Genomic DNA, 17,814 nt, shown 5'->3' on the forward strand with positions numbered 1-17,814 from the left:
ACTTGTTTGTGGGATCATCGTCCGTCCCTGTGGTGGATGCTCTAGTAGAAGGGCCCTAATAGAGACGGATAACCCTTGCGTGCACACTAGAGTAATAGTTGATAGCATAGACGTGGTGTCTAGGCTAGAAGCTATCTTCGTTTGCTTCGTTCCCCATGGTTGATTGGTAGGCAGCAGGTGGTGATAGCCTTGTCCATCCCTCGTACTCCCCCACATCTAGGTTCGATGTAGAGGGAAGGCCGGTATCGCTTGGTAGACCAGGTGTAAGCCGCACCCGAAGTGAGCAAGTAGGAGTCGTGTTTATCTATTCTTAGACCGTAAAACCATAGGAACCCATTTCAACCTCTACTAATTCTACCCTTGTGTTGTCCTTGGATGAACTAGCTAGAAGAGTACCTCCATTCCTTGTGAAAAATATGATACCCTGATTACTTTCGGGTGAAGTGCTACAACAGTAATTCTATGCGCTTGTGGATTATTTCTATATGCGTTAAGAAATACCAACATACATTTCTGGCGCCGTTGTCAGGGAACGGTTGCCATATTTTCTTCGAACCTAGTTTGTCCTCGTTTTTGTATCTTTTCTTTTTATAAAAAACACAAAAAAATATTTTCACCATGAAAACCACTCCTATCCAATATTGGTCCGCTTCAAAGGGCGAGTTCTCTGAGCCACCACCAAAACCAAACTTTTTATCTGGCTGTGAACTCTGTCCTGGCTTAATAGCCATGATTCGGGTGCAACCCTTCTCGGGCACTATAACGAAAACCCCTACCATCACCAGCATGAGTTCAAGGAGATCTGTTCATGCCTGAGTATCCTGGGCATGACATAGGAAACTCTAAAGTGGAAATTGTTTCCCTTCTCTCTCACGAGGAAGGCGAAGCAATGGTACACACATGCCATAAAAAGTACTAATGGGGACTGGGATGAACTTAAAGACAAGTTTCAGCTTGCATTCTTTCCTATGTACCGTATCAACTCTCTACCAAGGGCAATCCTCGACTTTGAGTAGCACAAGGAGTCAATAGGTGTAGCCCGGGCTAGGTTTTCAGCGTTAATACACATCGGCCCAAACTTGTCTTTACCTGACAACATATTGTTGTGACTCTTTTGTTTGGGTATTGACATGGGTGCTAACCTATGCCTAGACATGACTGCCAGAGTTTGTTTTACACACAAGACTATGATGGAACAAGTAGAATTCCTTGAGCATTTCATAGGCAAACACTCTTCTTTTGTCATAAGAACTAAATCCCTCTAGGCAAAAGTTACGTCGAGTGTTGAGGAGTCCTCACCAGTTGAATCCAAAACTATACCATCCATAGATTTAACTCGTAAGCCCTCACTCGAACCACAAACACCGAAGGAAAGATTAATTCATCCTTAGGAGTTCCCTATCGAATTCAGGGATTATAGCAAAACCTCGAAATACTATGGGCACGAAAAGCTTTCACATCTTTTTGAGGAAGTTTCCCCTAAAATAGAACCAACGAAGGAATGGTTGTTGGAAGTGAAACGTTCTTCCAAAGCAATTCAAATTCTTTCACCTTCCATGATCATGCCTTGTTCATTAAGGGGAACAAACATAGAAGCCCTACACAACCCCACAGTCAGGACTAGCATCATGTTAAAACTTTTGGCAAAAAAATCTTTTGGGCAATGTTGACATTTCTTAGTGTCGCTACTAAGAATAGAGTTTTAAATCTAGTCCCTAGCAATAGCCCCAAAAATGCTTGATGGTATTTATTAACATGTCACTTGTTTTTAAATAGCCACCTATTATAAACCTATCTCCTAATTTTACTAGGTTGTCATCCCTAGTGATGATATCAAAGATACTTATTGGTTCTACATAGCATTACTACTAGAATAATACTAAGCAGTTCTTAATTAATTATGTGACTAGGAAGAATAAATAAATATATGAATGAAATGGATCTACAAGTGCACAAATAATATACCATTGTAATATTTTACCCGAGAGTATTCCAGGTATCGTTATTTATATTTTTACCAAAAGGAAGGTCTAGCATGGACATGTATTGATAACTTATACTATTGAAGGAGAAGTAAATAAAAACCAATATTCTACTCATAATAGGGGTAAGTCATAGGATAAGATATATATATATATATATGATAAGTATTGATCAATGATAATAACAAATCACTCAACGTACTCCTTTCTATGGCATTAGCATGGTCAGGTAGAATATTAGAGGAATAATTCCTAAGTCATTCTTAATTACAAGTCAAAGCATACATTGATTAGTGCAATTATACATAGTAATCATTGCTAAGATCATCGTAATATCTACACATAAGGGATATTACTAAGGAAGATTAAGAACATAGCTTGCTCTTCCTTCGTAACCGAACCCTATGTGTGCCTATATTCGGTGAGTGGACTACAAAGGACTCAACGGGAGTGTCACATCCACGATCTACCACATGACCTAGAATATAGGGTGTATCTATAGGTAAACAACGTATAAGCACCACGCTTACATAATGTCGACCACCCACCCATGGATCCTTAGAGTGAGTGCTATACGAATTTATGCATGAACATAATGATAATCCAACTATACTAAGCAAATAATCAAAGTAGACAATGAACAATATAACAAAGAACATGAATAAGATGAATACTGATATTGTCATAACAATTGTAACTAGCATATAAAAGTAATAGAGATACAAAAGAGAGAGGGGTACAAAGATTATACCAAACCACACTCTTGATAAGATTGGGAATCCAAGCAAAGCCTGTTAGCCTCCCTCTAGACCTAGCCTAACTAGCTATGCCCTAGAATATGGTGGAGCTCTAAGGATAATTAGGGTTTCTGTCTTCTCAAATGACTTATGCCTTTCTTAGGGGGGCAGGGGCTGATATATATAGGCCAGAGTGTCCAACGTGAGCCCTTGGATCAAACCAATTTAAAGGACAGCGTAGATGCAACCTAGGAGGCGGTGGAGAACCGACATAACAATGAGAGGCTGACAGGTGGGCCCTAGGGCCGGATGGCTTATAGGTGGGGCCGACTGACCCTACCTGGTGGCATCTCACCCTCCGCTTTGGTGTGGAGTCCTCCTGGATCTTCTAGAGTCTTCTGGTGCCTATTTCGCTGCGGATAAGCGCAATTAAATATGGCATGTTGGTCCACCTTGACGGTTTTCTAGATAAACCCTACAAAAAATATAGATTCATCAAAACTCATGGAATTTGTTAGTTTAAACCCCTAAACCTTCATTTATGATTATATTTATGCCGTTATACATGTTATATTGATGGTTTAAATGGTTGTTAATTATCATCAACAAACTCCCCCAAGCTTAACCTTTGCTAGTCCCTTAGGAAAGCTAAACTCAGTAAATGGATTAAGAGTTTAAGGATTTTAAAAACATTGACGCAACTCCTCAAAAGTACACATGCATTCAAACAAGAATCCTCCTCTGGATTAGAATGAACCAATCTGACTTTCAAACTTACCCATATTACCTTCAACCATGGGGCTTCTCAACCTTCACTTGGGTCTTGAGCAATTGAAAGACAGAATGATCAAGTCAAGCAGTATGTCTCAAGTTCTTTGCTCAACCATTATTTCAGAGTTTTTATAGATTTTCAAAATAAAACTCAGAGCTTCCTTTGTATAACACTCTCAAGTCTCTTAATATGGTATTTGTGGATCCTCACCAAGGCAATAGTGGTGTTAAGCCTTTCTTTTCCTATAACTAAGGCTTGTGTGGAGCTCATAGGAGTGGACATAGCTTGAAAGAGCATACTTGCAATACATATGTTGTAAAGTCAAACCTCGGATCCAAAGAGAGTTGAGTCATATAATCAAATCAAGATGTGCATGTGTATGGATGTATGTGGTGGATATATATTGTGGCTAATCCTATTTCTACTATGCTCCTTGAAAATGTATCTCTCTCTTGAAACTTGAAAACAACTTTGCAAGAAAACATGGGATATCTTATTCATCTTTTCTCCTCTTTTTTTGGGCGGGCATTTAAGTACCCATTGTTTTAAATATCTCAGACACTTGTCCATTTTTTCTCATCTTTTTTTATGAATAACTTTTGCATAGCCCCATGTCTCTTTTATGCAACAAAACTTTTGAGAGATAGTAACAAAAACATGGAGCATTTATTTGGTGGAAATTCCTATCAAGAATATTTTTGGTGTTTACTCCCGGTGTAGGAGTAAAATATTTTTAGGTGGATCTAGATGAAATGGCATTTTGTTGCGCTACCCCTAGTGTAGGAGTAGTGCATATTTGGGTGGTGTGTACATGATCTTGATTTTAAGAGCATGTCAAACCTCTTATAAGGGTCAACAAAGCTTGACTAAACTCAATGCAATGCAAGCAGCATATAAGTGGAAGTTTTCCTAATCTAAATATCATATATGGCTCTAGTAGGAATTCAAGCTTTGTCATATAAGAGCTCATCATGTAGGATTTTTATGTTTTTTAAAAGATAAATCTCTAGAACTTTAGTGTCACATGGAACAAGATAAACAGCAGCTCAGACCTTCTCATATCATATCCGTCAATTACCTAGACTTAGATCAAGCATATGCTACCCACGAGTTTCAAGTTTAGAGTAAATTCTTATATCAAAACAGTCGTATCCAAAACTCAGAAGAATTCAAGGCTGAAAACTAAGTACTTGAAAGGAATTATGACAGAGCAACTATTCATCATTTCCATTGCAAGAGATTATTCAAAGAGTCCTTTTATTTATTTAGCTCTTCAAAATCAAACTAGACACACAATTTTTATGTTGTTTTTATTTTTAAGATCACACTTTACTATTATATATAAGACAAATACAAACACAAATTTTTATTTTGCTCTTAGTTTGTTATGCATCTTTTTATTTCTTTAGCAAATATGAAGCAAACTTAAAAATAGTAAAATCAAAAGGGAAAGAAATACTTAGCTAGATACATGGGGGATACTCCTCCCCCAAGTTGGATGTTGTCATGGTCTTTCTTAGAGTGAATCTACCAGCAGAAGCCTTTCTCATCCGTCCAGAAGTTGTGTTCGTTGCGCAGCGAATGTAGTGACAGGGAAAATGTACTTCGGATGGATGGCTTTACTCTTGATCATCCTGCAAAATACTCCAACAAGAACACCAAAACTCATGGCATAGATGAGGATAAGGGGTTAGAAGTCAGTCATTCAGAGATTTGTTGTCCTTGTAGGTTTAGACAGATTTCCTAATTGGCAAACTTCTAGCAGGATGTCTATTATTTTTGGATTTTATTATTTATATAATACAAAAATAAAATATGCATGCATGTTATATATATATATTATTTTTTATGCCACCACAGTGAATCTTCCCGTGGGTGTTTACACACCATAAAAATACTCATGTGGGGCTTAGAATTTATGTTGCAATACTGTAATACAGTCATGAAACTTTTTATCTTTCTGTTCTAAATGCAATGCTAATGCAGAAAAGTAAATATGCTAAAGTGAAAAGTAATTCATGCAATACTAAAAAGTAAATATGGATTACTACCGATATTACCTCTCGGCGAGGGTTCCGATTTTTAAGTTCTCCAGACAGGACTCTTTTCCTCTCTTGTTTATTCCTTGGGTGCATCAGTCAGACTCGAGGATGGAGACCCTGATGGTTGCACCTCTTGTGACTTTGGTGGCGATGTTACCTTTTCTTTCCATACCTGCTTGGTCTATGGACTTGAGTTTGATGGAGCGGGCTCATCTTTTACAACTTCTTCTGGTTCCTCATCTTCCTCCTAACTTTTTTTGGGGATTGATTCTTTTGGTTTTGGGATGATCGACGTCTCCACCTAGAGCGGGACTTTTTTGGCTGCTCATGTGGTATAACTATTGAAATAACAGCGTACCTTTTCTCCAGGGAATTGGAAGTGGACTTGTCCAGATCTCAGATCTGACGTAGATGATCACGTTGCTAGTGTTGAGGAACGGCCTTCCAAGGATGATGGGTGTATCATCTTCTTCTTCTCCCATGTCTAGAATCATGAAGTTGGCAAGAGCATAGTGATCATGTATCCTTACTGTGACATCTTTTGTTATTTCTTTCGAAAATTGGATTGATTGGTCTGCCATCTGCAATTGTATATATGTAGGGAACAAAGGTTCATCACCAAATAAGTATTCATATGTTATCTTGGACATTATATTGACACCCGACCCAATGTCATAGAAGATCTTGTGGAAGATTATGTCTAATGGTACACTCAATCATGGGTATGCCTGCATCATCCTTCTTAGCAAGGAATGGTGAAGCAAGGAGGTGGTCGTACTCTGATCGAAGTGTGTTGATCATGTTGACTGATTCTTCTTGTGGTTGCTTGGCTTTATTCTTTCTACTTCTCCTATTATTTTTCTTCTTGGTCACTATTATCTCTTTGGGCAGGTATGGCATTTGTGGATGTCTAGAAGATTGTAAGATATGATTCTTGAAAGAAAACTTTTCATTTCTATCCTTGATTGTGAAACAAATCTTGGCACTGTCTGCGTAGATGATGGCTTCTGTGGTGCTTAAGAAAGGTCGGCCTAAAATAATGGGTGCCCTTACATCTCCACCTGTTTCCAAAACCACAAAGTCTAGGCAACATATGATTGTCCCACTCAAAAAATAGCATCTTCAAGAACTCCCTTAGGGTAATAGAGTGACTGATCTGCAAGCTGCAAATGCATATTTGTGTACAATAAAGTATCTCCATTAATTTGATCATAAATTACCTTAGCCATGATATTGACACTTGCTCTGAAGTCACAGGCAGCTTCTTGAAAAATGTGAGGTCCAATGGCGATGGGGATGATAGGTCTCCCTGGATCGCTCTTCTTTTCTAGCAAGGTATAGTCTATCCACCTTCCCGTCGATGGTTGTATATAGTAATACATTGCATTGTGAATATTGACAAGATTTGTAGTTTCTAGATCTTTCGGTTGCCCTAGAATCTTACCTTTTTTAGACAGAGGAATAGCAGCAGCCAGCTGAGCTATTTGTGATTCTATCATTTTATTAAAGGTATGCTAGTTTTTAATGGCAGAAGCAAAGCTATCCAATCTATTATTTATGTTCTCTAGAATTTTATCATTGGTAGCTACCTTTCTAGATATTCTCTCCATAAGTTTGGATTGGCCAGTAATTAATTCTCTCAAGGGTGGTTGATTGAAATTATTACCTTGATAGTTACCTTGGTAATTACCTTGGTAGTTTGACCTTTGTTGCTGATTCCATCCTTAATTCTGCTAAGGATGAAAGAAGTTGTTGTTGTTGACAAAGTTCACATCCTCTTGTGTTTTAGGACAACTATTTCTTGAATGCCCAATATTTTCACACACTTCACATGTCATGTGAGAATCATGAATATGTATGACTTCTTGCTTCTCATTGGCTCGATCTTCAAGCTTCTTCATCAGCATGTCTACCTCATTGAGTTGATGCATACCTCCACCCCTCTTACGGGTTTGAACACGTTCTTCATTCCAACCTTGATTAGAGGCCATCTTCTCCACAAGAGCTATTGCTGCTGATATGGTGAGTGACAGGAATGCACCTCTAGCAGCAACATCCATAGTCTCATGGGTACTATTGGTCAACCCATGATAGAAAGTCTGCATGAGTAGCCAATTCTCCATCCCATGATGAGGACATTCTGTAATGTAATCTTGAAAGCATTCACGTGCCTTAGGGACAGATTCATCATATTGTTGCTAAAAGCTTGAAATTCTCCCACGCAGAGCGTTGGTCTTGCCTGTGGGAAAGAACTTTGCTGGAAAGGCAGTGGAACAATTATCCCATGTAGTATTTCTATCTTTATTGGCATAGAACCATTGCTTTGCCTTCCCTAAGAGTGAGAATAGAAAGAGGCGAAGTAATATGGCATCCTGGGTTACTCCTTTGATGGTGAAAGTGCTATAGATCTCTAGGAAGTGTTGGAGATGTGCACTCGCATCTTCATGTGCCTTTCCACAAAACTGGCTTGCTTGCACCATGTTGATGAGGGCTTGCTTGAGCTCGAATCCATTGTCTCCAACATTAACTGTTGGACCAGTTCGGATGTTGGCCGTAGTTGGAGCAGAGAATTCATGGAGTCTTCTCAGCCATAGCTTCAAATTTAGGTGTTAAGCTGTGCCTTGTCTGGTTGGCTTCTGATTCTAAAGCTAAAACTTTCTTGAGTTAGCTCTAGTTCTCTGGATTAAAGCTTCTAGATCTTTAATGTAGTTTGTCGGAAGGTCAAAACTAGTCATACATTACCATGTATAAGATATAAAAGTAGACAACACAAGCGTAATCCTACTTGAGCAGGGGTAAATGGTTTTCCTCGTTCACATCAATAAGTATAAGTTTATCAATACTTCCTTTGCCTAGCTACCTTCCCCAGCAATGGCACCAAAAATGGTTATTGACATTTCTTAGCGTCGCTACTAAGAATAGAGTTTTAAATCTAGTCCCTAGCAACAGCGCCAGAAATGCTTGATGGTATTTATTAATGTGTCACTTGTTTTTAAATAGCCACCTATTATAAACCTATATCAGAGATACTTGTCATCCCTAGTGATGATATTAGAGATACTTGTTGGTTCTACATAGCATTACTACTAGAATAATACTAAGTTGTTCTTTATTAATTATGTGACTAGGAAGAATAAATAAATATATGAATGAAAAGGATCTGCAAGCGCACAGATAATATACCATTGTAGCATTTTACCCAAGAGTATTCCAGATATCGTTATTTATATTTTTACCATAGGGAAGGTCTAGCATGGACGTGTATTGATAACTTATACTATTGAAGGAGAAGTAAACCATAACCAATATTCTACTCATAACAGAGGTAAGTCATAGGATAAGATATATATATGATAAGTATTGATCAATGATAATAACAAATCACTCAGAGTACTCCTTTCTATGGCATTAGCATGGTCAGTTAGAATATTAGAGAAATAATTCCTAAGTCATTCTTAATTATAAGTCAAAGCATGCATTGATTAGTGTAATTATACTTAGTAATTATTGCTAAGATCATTGTCATATCTACACATAAGAGATATTACTAAGGAAGATTAAGAACAGAGCTTGCTCTTCCTTCATAACCAAACCCTACGTGCGTCTGTATTCAGGGAGTGGACGACAAAGGAGTCAATGGAAGTGTCACATTCATGATATACCACATGACCCAGAATATAGGGTGTATCTACAGGTAAACAATGTATAAGCATCACGCTTACACAATGTCGACCACCCACCCATGGATCCATAGAGTGAGTGCTATATGAACTTATGCATGAACATAATGATAATCCAACTATATTAAGCATATAATCAAAGTAGACCATGAACAATATAACAAAGAAGATGAATAAGATGAATACTGATATTATCATAACAATTGTAACTAGCATATAAAAGTAATAAAGATACAAAAGAGAGAGGGGTACAAAGATTATACCAAACCACGCTCTTGACAAGATTGGGAATCCAAGCGAAGCCGGCTTGCCTCATGTTTACACCAAAATTTGGGGAGAAGAACGCGGGAACTCAAAACTTCCAAAACTATGTCGATCAAGGACTTGATTGCAAGAAGATCGATATCAGCTAATTTAGAGGAGGCACTGGAATTGGCTCTCTTTGAATGACGTCAGCAGATAGCTATCACAGAACTGACCAATTTATAAGAGCACAAGTACAATGGCAGCCCGTAAGCGGTCGCATGTCATACTTTAGCCCATATAAACCCGGTAGTCTATCAAGTACCACGACGGGTCTTGATAAACGATCCACAAACAACCAAGATCGTACATGATTCAACATACATGTCACATATTACATAAAGTTCATAGATACATTTCCATCATCAGAGTATGAAACAAAGTTATTACAAACCAAGTTTGATAGATAATAGCGGAAGCAAATTAAGTTCAAAAGTAGCATTTGCCAACTTAGTTTAATACAGTGCCAACATAGGATCACAGTCCACAAAAGCATATAGAGGGATTAGTAAAGAAGCCTACCCAAGGCTTACTCCTCATCCATAGTGGGATAGAAGCAACTCTTGCAATATCCATGATATACCGTGCCATCTGCAGCAATGGGAATAAAACCCTGAGTATGAGAAGGTACTCAGCTAGACTTACCTGTCATAAACTAGAAATAAATTGACTCCAAGGATTATGCAAGGCTTTATAAGTGGAGGTAGCTTGACAACATTTTGCAGAAAAAGCAATTAACTTAGTTATACAATTATGATTCCATTATCAAGTTAATTATAACTATCCATCTCTAAATTAGCAACTATCCTGTGCCAAACATGTGATACATCATTTTAAGAGCATACAATAGTAACCATAGCAGGTATAGTAATTCCATGTTTATCCGAACCATCATATTCCATAATACAATTACTACGATGTTGGGGCTAGCCAAGTTTCTCACTATCCGGGAGAGACGGCGATTCGAATCGATTTCAACCAGCTGGGAATTTATTCCTAACACAAACTCAGGCAGACCAGATCAACGGTCACCTTAGGTCACCTTTGGTATAACTCAAGTACACATTTCGTGGGTTCGCCCAGCGCCGCACAATCAGGGACAACCAACTGCCAGGACGTTCAGGCCTAGCCTACACTTGGGCTCACATCTGGCTCCCTGCACATCCTTACTACCATCCAGAGTGCGCACTCATATAGAGCGGGGCCTGGCCTGAGTTGAGCTACTCGGCTTCGCGGTCAGAATGAGTTATCCGGCCAGCTAAGTGATAGGCATGCGTTCAATCTTGTCAAAAGTGCCAACAACGGTACGGTCCTTAATCGACACAGATGAAATCACATGAGTCAACCTACGCATAGACTCTGCCCGGCCTCGATTTACATTACCCCATGGTTCTTTTCCACGATAGCAAATATAGCCAACCGTGCTTCGATATCCACCTATATCTCGTAGATGACAGGAAATCACCCGACTTCTACCGGTCTAAGCATGGCTAAGCATATATTCGATCCTAGACCTACAGTAGGGTTAAAGGTATATTTCTAGACAAGGAAATTATATGCATCAAGTGGTTCCAATCAACTCTTATAACCTAATGCATCAACCATAAAGGACTCGAGTAATATTTTGTAAAACAATGGGAGACTTAGAATGCTCCGGGGCTTGCCTTTTAGAAAAGAAGTGGGGTGATGGTCAGGACACTCCGGAAGCTCTTCTAGGGTCTGCTCCTCTTCTTTGGGAGCTACGGCTTGAGGAATCTCCTGTGGTTCCCCTTCCTCTCATTCGTTGAATTCTAGAAATGTTATTTCCTCTGTCAATCCTAGATGCATGAATATGGCATAAGATATTGCGAATGCATACATGCTGACAAGTATAGTATGATGACACATGATGAATGCATTTGTGTAAGTATTCTTAACAGCATGGTGTTAAAGTAATAACAAGTGCATCACATTTTACTGAGTAGGTGCATATCTCTTCTTGATTACTTAATCAAACACCTCAACAATTTATTTACTACACCACAAAACAACAGCTACTTGTTTTACTCATAACTGGAGTTATATACATCAAAATTATATGGTTGTGGACATTCTAGAAAGCTTAAGAAATTTTCTACAACTTTCTTTTAAGACTCTTACTGTGATTCAATAGATATATGGGGCAAACAAATCATTCAATCAAATCTATCCAGAAAGTAAACATTTTGGACAGCAAACTTGTAATAGCTATAACTCTAAAACCCTAAGTCCTATGACTGAAAATTTAACACAAGGTAGATTAGTAAGTTATCTACAACTTTGTTATTAACAAGTTTTACAGCAAAGACCATTATCCATATGAAATCATCCACACAATCAAAACTATACATGCAGCCTTGTATTTGAATTATAAAGTGAAATTAGTTAGTTGCATACAATCAATGGCTTCTACACCTTAATATGAACATCAACAGTTACTATGCATCACAAGAATCATAGAAAACATCATGCTCAACCCCAATTTAATTACTTAAATGCCTTTATTAATTTAATTAAATAATTAGGGTAAATAATAAAGATACACCAAATGTGCACAATAAATTCTCAGAAAATTATAGTAGACTCCTAATGCTCACAATAGGCTACTGTAAAATGTTCATACCATTTGCACATGTATAACATCCTATGTAAAAATGATAAGCTAATAAGGGTTAATTTAGTGAAAATAGTAAACCCTATAGAAAAGTGTCAAGCAACAGACTATATATTTTTCCTAGATTCATATTAGTGCCATACTACTGTATAAAAATTTGCATAGCAATATATTACATATTTTTATCCCTACAAATTTCCTTAAAATGCCATTTATTAATAAATAAATAGAAAGACCATATTTAAATCAAGTTTACAGCAAGCTTAATATTTTTACTAGCCAGAGCATGTCAATACAAAACCAACAAAATTGGAATCACAATTTTAGGAGTTTTTTAGCTCAAGATATCTAATTTACAAAATTTTAAACATACAAAAAGTCTTTATCTCAATACATTCAAATCCCTAATAAAAATATCAGAAATTGTGGATATCATATTTTTATAAAATACTAAACATCCTAAGGAACACTACAAAATTTGGTTCACAAGATTTGGATCTCTAGAACTCAACTTATCATTTTTCAAAATTTGCATCAAATCTGAAAATGAAAGAACTATCCTTCAGCCCTACGGTCACTGACAGGCGGGACCCGTAGGTCAGTCGACCCCACACATCAGCGATGGCAAAAATAGAGGAACACGCAGGGCGGCCGGAGTTTCGCCGACGGCAGCTTCTCCGGCGACGGAACAGGAACTATGGTGACCCTCACGACCTTGCGCACCCGATATGGTAGCTAGGTGGACTGATTAGTGAAGCTAAGCTCGACGGTGGCGGCCATGGCGGCATGGTGGTGCTGGTCAACGGCGATACGCAGAAGGTGACCACGACGACTCAAGCTAGGGCTCGGCCAAGCATCTATAGGCTACGGTGAAACCAGAGCAAACACTATTGTGGCACACGATGGACGGAAGCATCCCGACCATGGCGACGAAGCATGGTGGCGGAACACCAGCGAGGGCGAACGTGACACGGAAGCCTTACCGTGCCCGGCTAGTGAGAAATGCGGACGCGGTGAGACGGTGGGATCACGATGGAGTGGCTGCGGTGGTGGAAAAGCGATGTGGGCAAGCTTGGTGGCCAGCAAAGCAACGGCGACGAACTTGGCGCTGCGACGGCTGCTGTGGACGAGCGCTATGGCGAAGGAGGAAGTAGGGAAATGCAAAAGGGAGCACGGGGCGTCATGGGCGGATGCTGGGGAGGGTGAAGGTGCGCCCTGGCTTGGCGTGGCCTGGCTAGTCAGGGCAACAGCAATGCGTGGCTTCATTTCCTCCACGCGGCGGCCAGCGTCTGTGGCCGGTCGGCCACGAACCAGCGCCTGACAGCACGATTTCAAGACGCTAATTCTATCGATCCAGAGCGATTCAATGAATGACACTAAAATCAAACTTGTAGAGCTATGTACCAGCTACAAATCTTATTTAGAAATCAAGTCCTAATTCTCGATGGTTAGGGAGTAAAATCAGCCTAAAGTTGAGCTCGTCACACTGTCAGTTGAAAATTACTTAGCGAAATTTTTTATTTTGAAAAAACAGCAAAATGTTGAATTTTGTGAGCTCAAAAAGACTAAGCTTTGCACATAATTAGGTCATGACCCAACAATAAAAGTTGTTCCTCTCAACAAATACTACAACTTTACTTTAGTGCACACATCCATGCAAAGTATCTATCATATCTTTCAAACTAGGTCAAACCTACTACATTTAAATGATGACTAACACTAGAACTATGATTTAGTGACCAAACTACCCTCAGTCATGAATACCAAAGTTGTTCATAATGACATTCTAAACATGTTTAAGCTATTCATAAGGTCACACAAACATTTCATACATTGGTCACACAAACATTTCATACATTGGTTACACATTTCACTTTCTAGGTCAACATACATAGCATCACTTAAGGACTTGATTAGACAAAGTGATCTTCATGAACAATGTTCCATTAGTCATCCTAAGTGTAGCTAAGATGTTTTAGTGACTCACATCAACCATTTACATGTATTCACTCATGACCATATGCATATATACAAAGAAACATAAAATAACACACATGTTTCATATGTTTCAATCACATGTTTCAAATGTAAAAGCTTAAATATGAATGCTTGATGCTCATGCTCATGCAATGCAAGTCAAATTATGCAAGCTTAACACCTAGGGTGTTACAATAACGATAATGGGCTATGATTGGCGTCAGAAAATACATATCAGACTCTACAAAAAGGGAAAGATTAGGGTCCAAGTTATCTTAAGTTAGGAATGTTCTCTTATATACCAAAGATTGTAATGAGTCATACTTGAGTAGGATTCATGTTTAGGCTCCGGGTATAAATATTGGACCCCGACTATTGTAAAAGACATCCAATCAATCAAATACAAGTCATTTACTTTTTTTGGCTCCGGCCAACCCTTAGGAGTAGGAGTACAGTAGATCTCGGCGAGTTCTTCAACAAGCAGGGCTACATCGGTCTAGCCAACCTCTGGTTTGTCTGTAAGTACCTTCATAGTTTACACTTTGGTTTGTATGGATGCATCGATCTGGTCGACCTCCACTGCGAACCTTAGTATAAGCTAGTTATTGACTCTTGTCTAGTTCAAGTATGGCTGCATCGATCTGGTCGACCTCCACTGCTCGAACTAGATTAAGGTTAAGTTATCGGCTCTATCTAAGGGTGACATCCTTCGGGTAGATTCATTAAGTTACCGATCTTGCTGATGTTTTCATTGCTATTAGTTTACAGCAACATCAATCCGCCCAGTCAAGATCGAGTTAGATCAGCCTTATATCCTTTTAGTCTGTCGTTCACTTTACTACAATATGATGTTTCTTACTCTGAGCGACAGGTTATGTTTCATCGGCCATTCTATTTCAATCCTAATCGTGCATAGTATGTGGTTAAGGCATGTATAATCTTGAAGGGGTTTGCTAGCTAGTTAAATCTAGTTTATAGTTCACCATTATGGCTGTAACGATCCGATCGATCCCCACTAATGGCACTATAGATTGGAGGATGCTAGTTAGTAGATTTGTTCCTAATTAGGCATGACCTTAGCTGTTCGCTATGCCTGCATCGGCTAAACAGCCGATCGCCTGTGCATTAACGCCTATAGTGTGTGTCCATGATTCTCTTAAGCGTAAATGTGTACTTTAAGGGTTTGATTTGTTGTCTTTATCATGGCTGCATCGATCCGGTCGAACCCCACTATTAGAGATAATAGGTTAAGTCTAAGGAGTCCATAGGTTTATCCATGTGAAATAGTCGATTGTTCACACGCTGTAGTCCTCTTCACCTAAATCGGCTATTTTAGTTGATTCACCCGAGCCTTCACGTATAGCATGTCTTTCAGAAAGCCTATCGAAGTATGGATGTTTTTATGGATTCTTTGGTTTTAGTTTGTTATTATCATCATAGCTGCCATCGATCTGGTCGAACATCACTGTTGATGGTAACAGATTAGATTTAGAGCGTTTGTACACCTATTCATATCAGATAGTCGATTTGTTCACATGCTATATCTTTTCCCTATTAGATTCATCGGCTCAATGACAGATACTAGTAATATCTACCTAGCTGATGATCTCATTTACATCTATGTGTACTATACCTATCAACATAAAATCAATTGCTACCCACGAGCTTTATAGTCCGTAACAGCCGATTTCTGTGCGTATCGGCTATTTAGTCGCTTTTCTTGTCTGGCTGCTCCCAAAGCAGCACACTTGGAACTATCTGGGCATAGACCAGCATGTTCCACCTTAAATTACTGATAAACTTTCTCTCCTCATCAATTGTAGGGTCAAATTGACTGGCATGCCTCGAGTGGAATACACAGGATTAGTTTTCCCTACATTGAAGCCAAGTGGATCTCTAGCTCCATCAAGCAGATCCTTCTGGCATGCAGTGTGTCGACGCATTTTCACACCGACACACGTTTTGGCATGCCCGGTGGGACACCACAATCGTCATAGCGGCTTACAATAATAACGACATCCTTATGGTGCCTTATGAAGACCTACCTGATGGAGATAAAGATGTTATCAGCAAAGCTATAGAAGAATTTTAGAACAAGTGTTTTTTGTCCTACACCAAGACACGTGACAATACAATTGTTCAGAAATATCCACTACCAAGAGTTCTATTGCATGGGCAGACAGATGTAGATGAAGCTAAAGACAGACGTTTCTTCGTGAAAACTATAAACAAATATGTTCATGATGCCAAATCGAACCATAATGAAGTTTTCTTGAACACATTCCACAACACCATGAAAGAGGTGTTTCATGGGTTTCTAGTTGATCAGGTTGGGCCACCTTATTACAACATTCCACATCCATCGACTCAGGGGACTAATCAAACTGGTACTAGCCATCAACATGCAACACCAGCCAGTAATGATGATGTCTAGGTAGTTCAGAGCTCATCCAAGCAAATTCAAGGTGCTACTAACAATCAGATACAGCATAATCCTAGGTCATCAGTGCAGCATGTGCAACAGTCGATAGGGCAAGGTCAGAATCAAATGGTCAATTTTGGCACATTAGGCCAAATACCATCATCGGCTCAAAGAATAGCACCTTCAATTCAAAGGATTCATAGAGATATAGATCCTAACATCTATAATTAGAGACTTCAAGCAGCAAGCCAGCAAAGGACCTAGCAGATAGAGATTCCACAAGGATATCATTATGGCATAGATTATAATACTCTTCACATGATTTTGAATCCAGGGTACCAAGGTACCTGGAATTTTAATCCATAGACGGGTCAGCAGTTGCAGAGAAACCCAAATCGAGCAAGGGTAAGGCCGCATTATGCGTCGCTGTCGCCACCATGGTCGTGGTGCGTTGTCGAGCTCAAGCTCACCTGTGGCTAGCCACAACCCATCCACCTCTGACCTCTCTCCCTCATCTGGTCATTGATGTAGGGTCTAGATGCTAAGGCCAAAGCCAGTTTACCAGTTACCGCCGCCACCACACCGAAACGCGCGATCACGTCGTGCATGTCCGCCATGGCCGCGCGCACGAGCTCACCGCTGCCAACCTCATCGGTCGCCTTTGGCTCCCTCTAGTGCCCGTTACCATGTTGTCTAGAACTTCCACATCTTCCCTAAAGACAGAGACCTGCCTTTAGCCATCGTCTTGTCAGAACGGTGACCTCACCATCGTGCGTTGTGCACCGCTGTGCAACCATGCATGTAGTCGGAGCACACCGCCGCTCCACTATGACCTAAACCTAACCCTAGAGCTTCGTTAGGACCTCCTGATGCTGTAGCCACGCTCACCTAACTGTATCATCACTGGAGATGATGAGCCCACCGCAGAGCACCTCCATCGTGCCGCCATTATCACCGGTGAGGTAGCTCCGGTGATCCACCTGGCTAACCAAGGGTATCAGTCGATGTGCAAGAGTGTGGGGAACACAATGCCGGTGACCTCATCGTCGATGAGTTTGCTGCCGGTCAAGCCATGCCCTTGCTTTGTGTGTCTGTGAGCCCTTGCTATCAGCCGTAGTGGGTGTATAGACCAGGTGTATGTAGTATATTTTGGATTTTTGAGTGATTTTCTTTATTTGTTTTCATAGATTTTGTAGCAAACTTACAAAAATCATATCTAGAGTTAGGAGTGTCCAAATGAGGTGACCCAAATTTTGTTGGATTCATC

General features: G+C 39.6%; 1 non-coding gene across 1 annotated transcript; it reads left to right on the forward strand.

The window, feature by feature from the left end:
* The first annotated feature begins 7,654 nt into the window (after positions 1-7,654).
* On the forward strand, positions 7,655-7,763 carry LOC136514579 (small nucleolar RNA R71). Its single transcript, XR_010773734.1, has one exon. It is a non-coding gene; the product is annotated as a small nucleolar RNA R71 (small nucleolar RNA).
* The last annotated feature ends 10,051 nt before the right edge of the window (positions 7,764-17,814 follow it).

This window comes from Miscanthus floridulus, chromosome 16, assembly GCF_019320115.1.
Source record: "Miscanthus floridulus cultivar M001 chromosome 16, ASM1932011v1, whole genome shotgun sequence".
In the NCBI taxonomy this organism is placed as follows: domain Eukaryota; kingdom Viridiplantae; phylum Streptophyta; class Magnoliopsida; order Poales; family Poaceae; genus Miscanthus; species Miscanthus floridulus.